Source organism: Panthera pardus, unplaced genomic scaffold, assembly GCF_024362965.1.
Source record: "Panthera pardus isolate Hobbes unplaced genomic scaffold, ASM2436296v1 HiC_scaffold_20, whole genome shotgun sequence".
Classification (NCBI taxonomy): domain Eukaryota; kingdom Metazoa; phylum Chordata; class Mammalia; order Carnivora; family Felidae; genus Panthera; species Panthera pardus.
Window position 1 is genome coordinate 66,104,320 of NW_026526766.1, and position 11,151 is coordinate 66,115,470.

Here is an 11,151-nt window from a genome sequence, read left to right on the forward strand (position 1 = left end):
ATCTAATTTAATCCCCACAATTATTCTGTGAAGTAAATAGAAAGTGGCTGTTATTTTAATTTTGCAACTAAGGAATTCCAGGACTTTTGATTCTTTGTCCAATTTTTTTTTCTGTTTTTGTTCCTGATTTCCTGACACATTATGATAATGAAAAAGGGATGAGAGTGTGGAGTTCACTGGATCTGACTTTAATTGTGTGACAAGAGTCTAGCCCTGTGATAGGCTTATAGTAGACCCTATAATGTAAATGACATTATTATGACTACAAAAATGGTTTTGTCCAACTGGAAAGTAATATCACAAAATAGCTTCTTGGAGCAAGGACCACAGAAGCCAGAAAGGGGAGGGGAAAATTGAAGATTTTGTGTCAGCAATACGGGAAGAAATTCCAAGAAATGTTGCAGAGACGGGCTTTGGAGCCAGACAAGTTGAGCCCAATTGCCAGCCCTGCTAACTTATTAAAATGGTGATATTGGGCAAATTACTTAATATCCCCTTGCTTACACTTCCTCATGAAAATAAGATTGAGATAAATAAGTATTTATTGATTGCCGTTATTGGGTAATATCATGAGGATTAAATGAGATAAACTATGTACGATGATAAGCCTGATGCTTAGAGGACAACAAACATTCAATAATTATGGCTATCATTAAATCTGGTTATGGATGGTAGGCAAGAGCAAGGTGGAAATTGAGGCAGTGATAGGTGCCAGTGCTCACTAAATAAACAATGAAATAACCTACGGGGTGCCTGGGTGGCTCAGTTGGTTGAGCGGCTGACTTCAGCTCAGGTCATGATCTCATAGCTCGAAGGCTCATGAGTTCGAGCCCTGCGTCAGGCTCTGTGCTGACAGCTCAGAGCCTGAAGCCTGCTTCGGATTCTGTGTCTCCCTCTCTCTGTGCTCCTCCTGTTTGCACTCCGTATCTCTCTCTCTCAAAAATAAACAAACATTAAAAAATTTTTAAAAAGAATAAAATAACCTACATTAACTTTTTTGAGTGTTTATCAGTTTATATACTTCATTCATATCAACTTTAAGTTAAAAAAAAAGATAATCTCTCTCCTCAGGCCCACAGACTTTACACACTGATTACAATTAATTTGCCTTCTGATGATGCCGCATTCATGACTGATGCTTCTGAGTTGTATATTTTTAAATTCCTGTGTATCTCACAAATGTATGTGTTAACTCTGAATATAGCAAATGTGTATAAAACAAACAGTCATAGGTCTTTGCCTTAAATGTTCATGAAGCGAAAGGAATCAAGGGAAAATGCTAAATGAACTCATTGTCTCATTTATGAGAAACTTTGGCACAACTTATTAAGGTGACAGATGTTCTGCTTCCTAGAACCTTTCTGTTCCACCCCCAAAATCTATATTTTCCTTTAGTATATTGATTTCTTGTTGTAGAGTGGGAATGGCTATTAAATATCTTTATTTGGGAGCTGAGAGGTATCAAAATGTGAGAGGGGAAATGCATCATTACTGAAAGGAGAGCTGAAGGGATGAGTGGTGGACTCAAGAGGAGGTAGTCTGTATCTGGGAAATTATTCACAATCTGACTAAAGGACAGAGAGACTCTCCAGAGGAAGAAAAGGGGGAGAAAATGAAAAAAAACATCCAATCACAGGTAAACCCTTTGATGGATGAGGAAGATACTTTAATAGAGGAGAAAGCACTTTCCCCAATGGCCAGCTGGCTCACCTCATCTCTCTTCTGGCTCGCAGCACTGTGGAAAGATTCAGTGTAACAAATTATGGAGTATAGGACAGTGATCCAGCTGATGCACACTAATAACAAATAGAAGTGTTCTTCTTTTCTGTTTTGACCAGGGGCTACAGATTTCTCTTCTGGGGGTGAGGCTGGATCTTCACCACCAAAACATAGTTGGAAATGGAGTGGACTGATTATGAACGCCACTTTTCTTAGCAATACAAGTAACATTTCTGTAGTATATTTATAGCTTCAAAGCATACTCACCTACGCCATCTCATTTTATCTTATAAATAACTCTGTGAAGTAAGTTTCATTTTTTTCATTTTATACTTGAGAAAACTGAGGTTTAAAGGAGTAATTAACTGCAGAATCCCCACCAGGGTCTACATGACCATACTACCTTACTTTGGCCCCTCCGATAAATGTCAATCTATGGCCACAGTTCCCACAAAGGTCTTTTTTGGGGGCACATCTCTGCCAAGCACACTCTAGGTTTCAATAATGTTTTTCCCTAGGAGCACCTGGGTGGCTCAGTCAGTTGAGCATCCGACTTCGGCTCAGGGCATGATCTCACAGTTTGTGAGTTCGAGCCCCATGTCAGGCTCTGTGCTGACAGCTCAGAGCCTGAAGCCTGCTTCGGATTCTGTGTCTCCCTCTCTCTCTCTCTCTCTCTGCTCTTCCCCTGCTCACATGCTGTCTCTTGCTCAAAAATAAATAAAGATTAAAAAAAAATTTTTTTTTTAAATAATTTTTTTCCCTCCAGGCCAAGTCTATGGCCCTTGACATCTCTTAAAGGCCTGAAGGGCCCACTTGAGGTCACATGGGGGACTGCAATGAGGGCAGGTGTTAGGAGTGGGCAGAGCAGGGTGGCCCCACCGGCAACTAAGCTACAGCTTCCCTGGGCTTCAGGGGACCCTGTAATCTTGGTGTCTTGCTGTTTCTCTGCAGCTCACACCTGCAGCACCCTCTCATATGTCACCTTAGACCCATAAGTTGCCCTCCAGCCATCCTGCGTATCCCATTCCTCAAAGTCTCTCTTACTACTATGTCCCTCAAGACATCTCAGCCAGCAGTTAGGAAAGCAATTACCTACTGCAAATTGCTATCTCCTTGAGAGAATTTCCCACAAGGGAAACAACCAGGGGAGAGGGAGGCTTTCTTAATCACACCAAACCTGTTCCTTCATCCATGCGCAGAAAGCCTCCAGACATGAAGTCACTTCCTCTTCCTCTGATAACTTACAGGTCTGGTGGAAGCTTTTCTATCATCAGTGGTCAACAAGCTTACAATCGTGCCCATACATGGAAGAGAGGGAGGGCCTTGCCTCAGCCTGGCAGTGCAAAGTCATGTCAGTCACATGTATATTTGCCAGCTAGTATACAGATTTGCCTGTACTTGAATCCGACCTGCACCATTTGCCAGCTGTGGTACCTTGGGCAACTTACTTATCTTCTCTGTGACTCAGTGTATCCATCTTTAAATAGGGTAAATAGTACACATGGAATGGTAATGAGAATTAACACTGCTATATATTTAAAGTGCTTTGAATAGTTCCTTGTGCACACAAAAGCTATACATGGGATAGATAAAATGAATTTTAAAAATTACCTACTTGTAAAAGTATCTGCTCTACGCTAGGTTTTTTACATCTAAAATTCAGATGTCATTTGCAGTTACACTGATCCTTCATATGCAGATAATAGAGGCTTCGATCTTCTTTTCCATGGATTACAGAAAAACCTAATAATCCCCCGGAAAGTTCTTTCAATTCCCACGGGTAACTTACATTTCTTGATTAGCTCAGGCTCTAAAAACAAATTCTTCTTCAGAATTATTCTGCTTGGGATTGTTTTGCTGTTCTACAATAAATTATGTGACTGTGTCCCACAAATGTTTAACTGAAATTATATCCACACAAAACTTACCAAGGTATTCTTATGTGTAGCAACCTTTAATGAAGCTTTGCGGGAAAGACAACGTTTACATTACAACAGCCCAATCAATTTTACATTCAATATCAGTCATCCTTGTTCTTTATAGTCTTTAACCATGCCTACATGTTCAGATTGGGCTTCCTGCCAGGTTCCTCAATCCTCCTCTCTTATCCTTTTCCCTACTACCTTTCCTCCTCAACCTTTCACTCCCAGATTGCTTCAGACTCCAAATTCCTCTTGTTCCATTATGCAGACAAACCTGATGAGCTCTCTCCAGCCCACTACTTTTTCTTAGATCCTGGACAAACTTCTGCTACACAAAGACCTTGCTGAAGATTTGAAGTTATTCTTTTTAAGGACTTCATTAAATTACCGGCCAAAGATTAAACTCATCCTTGCCCTGCATTCGTATGAGGATGGGAAACAGGGACAGGATAGTTAGTAAATGTACATTATCTCAATCAGTTCTCACAGCAATGCTGCACAGTAGGTCTCTCTCCCTCTTTTATAACTGGGAAAACCAAGTCTCAGAGCACTTAAGGAATATACCCATGGTTATGTAGCTGGGAAGGCATGAGCAGAGTCAAGACCATGTAGGTCTGGCTTGGAATCCCTTGCTGTTTTCACTGCACCACACTGCCTTATAAGTTGTGCTAGGCCGTGGGAATCTAAAGGGTTCCAAGGTGATGGCAGAGATCAGAGGAGCCAAATGCAGCTCCTCCCTGGACCCTTCATCTTGGACAACCCCCAGCTGTGCTCCTGGCTGCCATCTTATGCTAAACGTCCAGGACTTCATATATGGTGCCCAGACCTGAGCCCAGACTTCCAGATGGGATCTGACAAACACACAGGAAAGCAGGACTCTCCACTTTATTCTTCACCCTGGATTTTTAGTAATGCAACCCGAGGTCCCTTTGGCTCCTTCAACCTACATTTCATTGCTGATTCATCCCAAGTTTTCAGGTAACAGAAATGCCTAAAACAAAAATTTTCCTTTAGCTCTGGAGTTAGTCCTAGGGTGAATCCTTGCTTTACCACTTCCTGTGAGAACTTGGACAATTCAACTCTTTCTTAGGCCCCAGTTTCCTCAACTGTTCTAAAAGAGACAATAATATTATTTATCTTAAAAAGTTGTTGGGAGAATTAAATGAATTAACGCATGCGAGGTGCTAACCCAGTACCTGGAACACTGTGACATTCAATAAATATAAGCTGCAATATTAATGATTATAAATGCCCATCATCTCTCCCACCACCAGACAAATCTGATCTCTGCATTTCTCCATCTCCCTCCATCTCCACGCAAGCCTGTTCACATGCACGTGCACACATTATTGGAAGGCACCCTCTAAAGCAGAAGGGCTGGTCTTAGAAGCCCTGAATTCAGTTTAATCACATGTTAGCTGTGTCTCCAGATGTTCAATCTCTCTCAGCTACAGTCTCTTCCTCTGCAAAATGGAAACCATAATTTTGTACTCACTTAACTCACAGATTCATCATAAAGATTACATAAGACAGAAGCTCCCCATTTTAAGACAGAAATGGAAAGAAGCTCTGCATTTATTGATACCTTATTTCCATTCCCCTCATAAAGTATGTCAGTAGATTTTTTTTTTAATTTTTTTTTTTTAACATTTATTTATTTTTGAGACAGAGAGAGACAGAGCATGAACGGGGGAGGGGCAGAGAGACAGGGAGACACAGAATCGGAAGCAGGCTCCAGGCTCCGAGCCATCAGCCCAGAGCCCGACGCCGGGCTCAAACTCACGGACCGCGAGATCGTGACCTGAGCCGAAGTCGGACGCTCAACCGACTGAGCCACCCATGTGCCCCTGTCAGTAGATTTTTTAACTAAGTGCAGGATTTTATACTAATCGTTAAAACGTATAGACTCATTTAGGATTTATCAGATTAACATCCTTCTAAGTGATTTCTCTATGTTCACATTTTTTTCTCATGTGATACACTTATTGGCTTGTGAGTTTTCGAAATCTACTCATATTAAAATGAAAGCATTGGAACCCTATCCCCACTGGCCACAAATTTTCTTTTATCATTAAGAACAAATCTGCACCAACTGGCTGCATTATATACTGTGCTGGGGGCAATGGCAGAGTCAAAGAAATATAGTTTGGGGTGGGTGATCTCAAGCCTATTAGTATATTGGGGAAAGACCTTCATACTTAACCTTAAATGCTAATATCTTGAAACAGTTACAAAACCTTTCAAAGAAACCTAGGAAACCTCAAAATATCCAATCATGGAACAACCTTGTAACTTTGATGGTAATTCTCTTTAACAGTATTCCCTCCTGTCTCTGTATGAAATGGAGGAGACGACTGGGGGGGGGGGGGTCATCCAGACTAACCCCTACATCTAACAGGAGAAGGTGCAGTGATCCTGAAGAGAGCAAAGGACTTCATCCAAATCACTCCAGTCGGTGGCAGAATCTGGATGAATTCAGGCAGGCCTTGACTGGTTTGGGTTGTTACAGGACTGTAGGAATCAAAGTAGGAAGAAAGCGGGACAGGCCAAAGGAAGAAGAGGTACATTTTGCACACATCTGGTTCTTATTTCTTCTCCTAGACCGTGTTCCCTCCCCATCAATGGGTGGAATGTGAAGAGAGGTAGGACCCCTGGAGCAGAGATAACAAGGACCCCTGAAAAGCGCCACTGGGGGTTGTGCGGTTGGCACTTAAAACCTCGCCAGACAGCTGAGAGCGTCTGGGCCAGCGTGGTTTGTGAGCGCGCGGAAGTCCTTCCCTCCCCCAGCGCCTCGGCGCACGCCCCGCCCGGTGCCCGGCAGTAACCCCGAGACGCCCTGCAGCCTTGGCGATCTTCAATGTAGCCATTTGGGAAGAGAAAAAAATAGAGAATGTGCTCCTTTCCTCTGCAAACCTGGTCGTTAAGACGGGGCCCCTCCCGGGCAGAAGTAAGAACTTGAACTGTGCGCCCACGTGGCTTTCCGTGAGCTTGTGCTCCTTTCGGAAGCCCGGGGCTCCTTTCCTAACCGCCTTTGGGGGAAGAGGATGTGGGGAGACCAGAGCTGAACGGGAGCCAGCTGTGTGTGGGGGGCTGGGGGGGTGGGAGGTGAAGACAACCGATGGGGGGACGGGAGAATCAGAAGTAATGGGGAGTGCGGGACCAGGGGATGTGTAGGCGTGACGGCTGAGGGGTCCATGGTAGCCCCGACGGGCCTGAGATTGTGCCCAGTCCCGCCAGACCCAGAAATTAGGGCACATCCGCAAAGCACACACCCTTTATTTCAGAGGGGAACGGAAACCACTAAAAAATAAGCGCTTTGGACGCCCCGCCGGAGCCGGGAGCTAGCTGCGCGCAGGCGCACACGACTCGGCGTCTGCCCTCGAGTTACCCCGCGCGGCTGGCCGGGCGAACTAGGTGAAAGGTAACTAGCAGGCGCTGCTCCGGGCGACAGAAGAGGCGCGCGTGCGCGGCCGGGGGGGGGGGGGGGGGGGGGGGAGGGGGGGTGCGGGCTTGGACAGTCTGCTCTGACACCACCCTGCCCCCCAAGTTTCTCCGAGCCTGCACTTCACGGAGCTGTGGGAGTGGCAGGGAGGTGGCAGTGCAGGAGTCGCTGGGGTGGGGGATATGAGCAGACTTGGGAAATTCTTGTCACTCAGTCCTCCATGGGGAGGTCCCGGGCTGATGCCCGGAGAAAACCACTTACTGAGCGCTATTTGTAGGCCCGACAAGGTGCTGGGCTTGTCACTGCGTTGTTTTAATTTCAAAGGGTGGCAACCCTTTGAAGGAGGCCACATAGCCTCACATTTATGAAAGAGGAAACTGAGGGGCTATGAGTTCAAGTAACTTGCCCAAGGTCATTCAATCTATAAAGGACAGTTTCCACAAATGGTCCCTGATTTGAGGTTTTTTGCTTGTTTATTGGGGGGGTGGGGGGGAAGGGGTGTTCTTTTTTTTTTTTTTTTTTTTTTTGGCCCTAGTGCTAATAACTGACACGTATGGTGCATTTTACAAGGCACCCTCCTAGAAATTATTCATTCTAGAATTATTCATTCTATCTTTACCTATTTCTTTTGTACGTGGACAAACTGAGACTCAAGTTGTTCTGAGATCATACAGAGACTAGCAGAGTTGAGATTTTATGCCTCATTTTAGAGGAATCAAGAAAGATCAGGTTCCCCCACCTCCTAACCTGATGACCTATGGAGAATATGAGAGCTTCAAGCTCTACGGGATGAGTGGCCCAGGCCATGAGGAAGACAAGATGTTCTCATCATTGGAGTTTTCCTTTGATTGCTAGTTTCCATTACACAAAGTGACCACTCCTTCTAGAAGATATTTGGGTTGTTAGCTCATTGAGGGCAGGGCCAGAATGCACTGACAATGGTTTGTTGAATTTGTTGTTTGTTGGTGAGTTTATAACTAAACGAACACATATTCGACCCCAGACCACCCCAGAGGGAAGCTGCAATTGTGTCTGGCGATGGGTGAAGTGATTACTTTCTTGTGACTTTTCCCAAGTGAGGGCTCTTGCATTCATTCAGTGAACACACCAAGCACCCATCCTGCTGTGCACAGAACTAGAAAACAAGTTGGGAGCTTCCAAGGGCAAGAATGTCTTGCTTCTGCTGAAAACTCCATTCCGAGTCCTACACATCTGGGAGTCTGTCCACCTCCATGTGCATGGAAGCCATAGGGTTTCCTGTGAGGCAAGAAGTGTACCACTCAGGGTGGGGCACGGGACTGAATCACACTCCTCCCACCCTCACGCTTCGTGCCCCAGCTGTGCCTCAGAATCACAAAACAAAGACAGCTCTGCTCCTCTCCTGTGGAGGCCTTGGAAACAGGCAACTACCAAAAGGGAAATGCAAGGGAAGCAGAAAAAGCTGCAGAGCAGCCAGTCAGCCCCCCGCCCACCCTCATCTCTTTCCAAGAATCCCTTCTCCCCTTGAGTGTCCAGTCAGAGAATTGGAATGTCACTGCCTGTGCCCCAACACTGCAACGCTGCTCAGGCTGATAAAGACAAAGGCCGCAATTGGACTCTCTTTGCCCGAATGTAACCCTGCCTCACAGCCTCCCTGAGGTGACCGGGGGAGATCATGTGCTGCCCCATACTGTCAAGATGCTTCTGCAAGCTGCCTGCCTTGTGGTGTTGGCAGGAAGAAGGCTGCTTGGGGACTTACACTATCATGCTGGTGAGAGCCCCCTGTGCACTGTGCACTTTGCTACACACTTTTACTTGAATTCCCATTTGATCCTCCCCAGCCCTGTGCAGTAAGTGGTGCGATCCCCATTTTGTAAAGGATAAAACTGAGGCTTGTGAAGGGTAAGTGATTTCCCCACATTTCACACCAAGTAAAAGGCATGGCTGAAACTCACCTCTCTCTGCTCTATGCCTTTAGAACCCAGCACCCCAATGGGGCAGGTACTTGGAGCTGGTTGGGAACATTGTCCCTAGATACTCACGTTCTTCCCCAATTATCCCAGAGATATTTCAGTAAAAATGCAGAAGTGAAATTCCATGCCTTATACACAGTTAAACAATAAGTGACTTAATAGAGGAACAAATGAATGAATGAGTGAAGGTTGAGAAGGAAATGTGATTGAAGTCTCTAGAATTGTACTTGGCACATAGTAGACCCCCAATAAACATTGACTTAATGAATCAGTAAAAGAGGAAGAAGAAATCAAAATATAAGGAATGGAAAAATTTTGGTGTGAGGTGAAGATATTTTAGGAAAACAATTTCCCAACCTGAAGCTCACAGATAAAGTTTATAGTCCTGTTGGGATTTGAAATGCTCCTTTTTGAATCATCAGTGAAAAGTTTACTGGTCCCAAAAGGTTATCAGTTGATACACAAAAAGTGGATGCAGTTAAGCCATGGTTCGTGATCCCCTTCCTGTTGAATTGTCTCTTATGGTGCTTCTTGGGTGTGATTTGTGCTGCTGGTTTTTATCAACAGGAAAGGCCTTTCATTCCATTCACTAAGTGCTAGTACAGACTCTTTATGAAGCACTACATACGTTACAAAGTGCGTAAGATATGGCCCTTGCTCCCAAGTGAGGAAAACATGAGGTTTGGAGTCAAATTACTCTCACGAGGTAATTTTAAAGATAGCAAGAAGATTTAAAAAAAATGTTTATTTAGGGGCGCCTGGGTGGCTCAGTTGGTTAAGCGGCCGACTTCGGCTCAGGTCATGATCTCGCAGTCCGTGAGTTCGAGACCCGCATCAGGCTCTGTGCTGACAGCTCAGAGCCTGGAGCCTGTTTCAGATTCTGTGTCTCCCTCTCTCTGACCCACCCCCGTTCATGCTCTGTCTCTCTCTGTCTCAAAAGTAAATAAACGTTAAAAAAAAAAATGTTTATTTATATTTGATAGGGGCAGTGGGGACAGAGAGAGCCAGAAACAGAATCTGAAGCAGGCTCCAGGCTCTGAGCTGTCAGCACAGAGCCTGATGTGGGGCTCGAACTCACGAGCTTCGAGATCGTGACCTGAGCTGAAGTCAGACACTTAAGAACTGAGCCACCCAGGCACCCCAGCAAGAAAATTTAATAATATATATTTAAGAAGGAGGGGTTAATAAGTGGCAAATGCTATTAATCTAATTTTATTCAGAGAGCATATGGGAAGTGTTGTGCCAGGCACCAAACCTAGCCCTCTTTGGAGAAGGGGAACCAAAACCTTGAGACCGAGGAAGGATTATGGACTGGAGGCTTCCCAAGCAGCATGGAGCATGGAGGAGCAGAGTTTTACTGACCAGGAATAGTGTAGGAAGTAGGTAAGTGCCTCTTGGGCCTTAACCTTGGGCCATATCTCTATTGAGATATGGATATGTCACTTGAATGTGGTGGCTGCAGGATGAAGGAGCTTCCCAGAGCAGCTGAATCCTATGAGAACTTTGCTGTCTCACTGTGCTTGCTGTGCCATTTCCCTGCTCAGGTCAGCCTGAATTCATGGCAGCCAGCATTTGTTGAGTCTCTGTTGGATGCTAGACCCTAAGAATTCAGAGCAGGCCCAATACAAATATAAAATTTGCAAACACAGAATGATCTGAAGGTTTAAGAGGGCAGAAACCTAGCCTATGGGGGAATGAGAAATTCCCAAGGAGATACCCTTTGGCTGAGATGTGAAGGATGCAGCAGATTTTGCCTAGGATAGGGAAAAAAAAAAAAAAAAAAAAAGGGTTTACACCTTTTGACAAACAAATCAACAAAAACAAGTGGACTTTCATTTTGTCCATACTACATGCTTTCTTTGATTTACCCACAGACTTGAAAGGGAAAGGAAGAAAGCACTAGGAAAAGCATCTTGACCATCTTGGAAGGAAAGTGGGTAGTTCAGGCTTTACGGCCCAGCTTTGACTTGTTTACTAGTTCTGTGGCCTTGGCTAACCACCTTCCCTCTGTGCTTGTTTCCTTGTCTGTAAAATAAGAATTTTCATACCTAATTCTCCTTCTCCAACATCTTTCTCCTTCCCCACCAGACGAGAGATCAGGGCTCAACATGGCTGA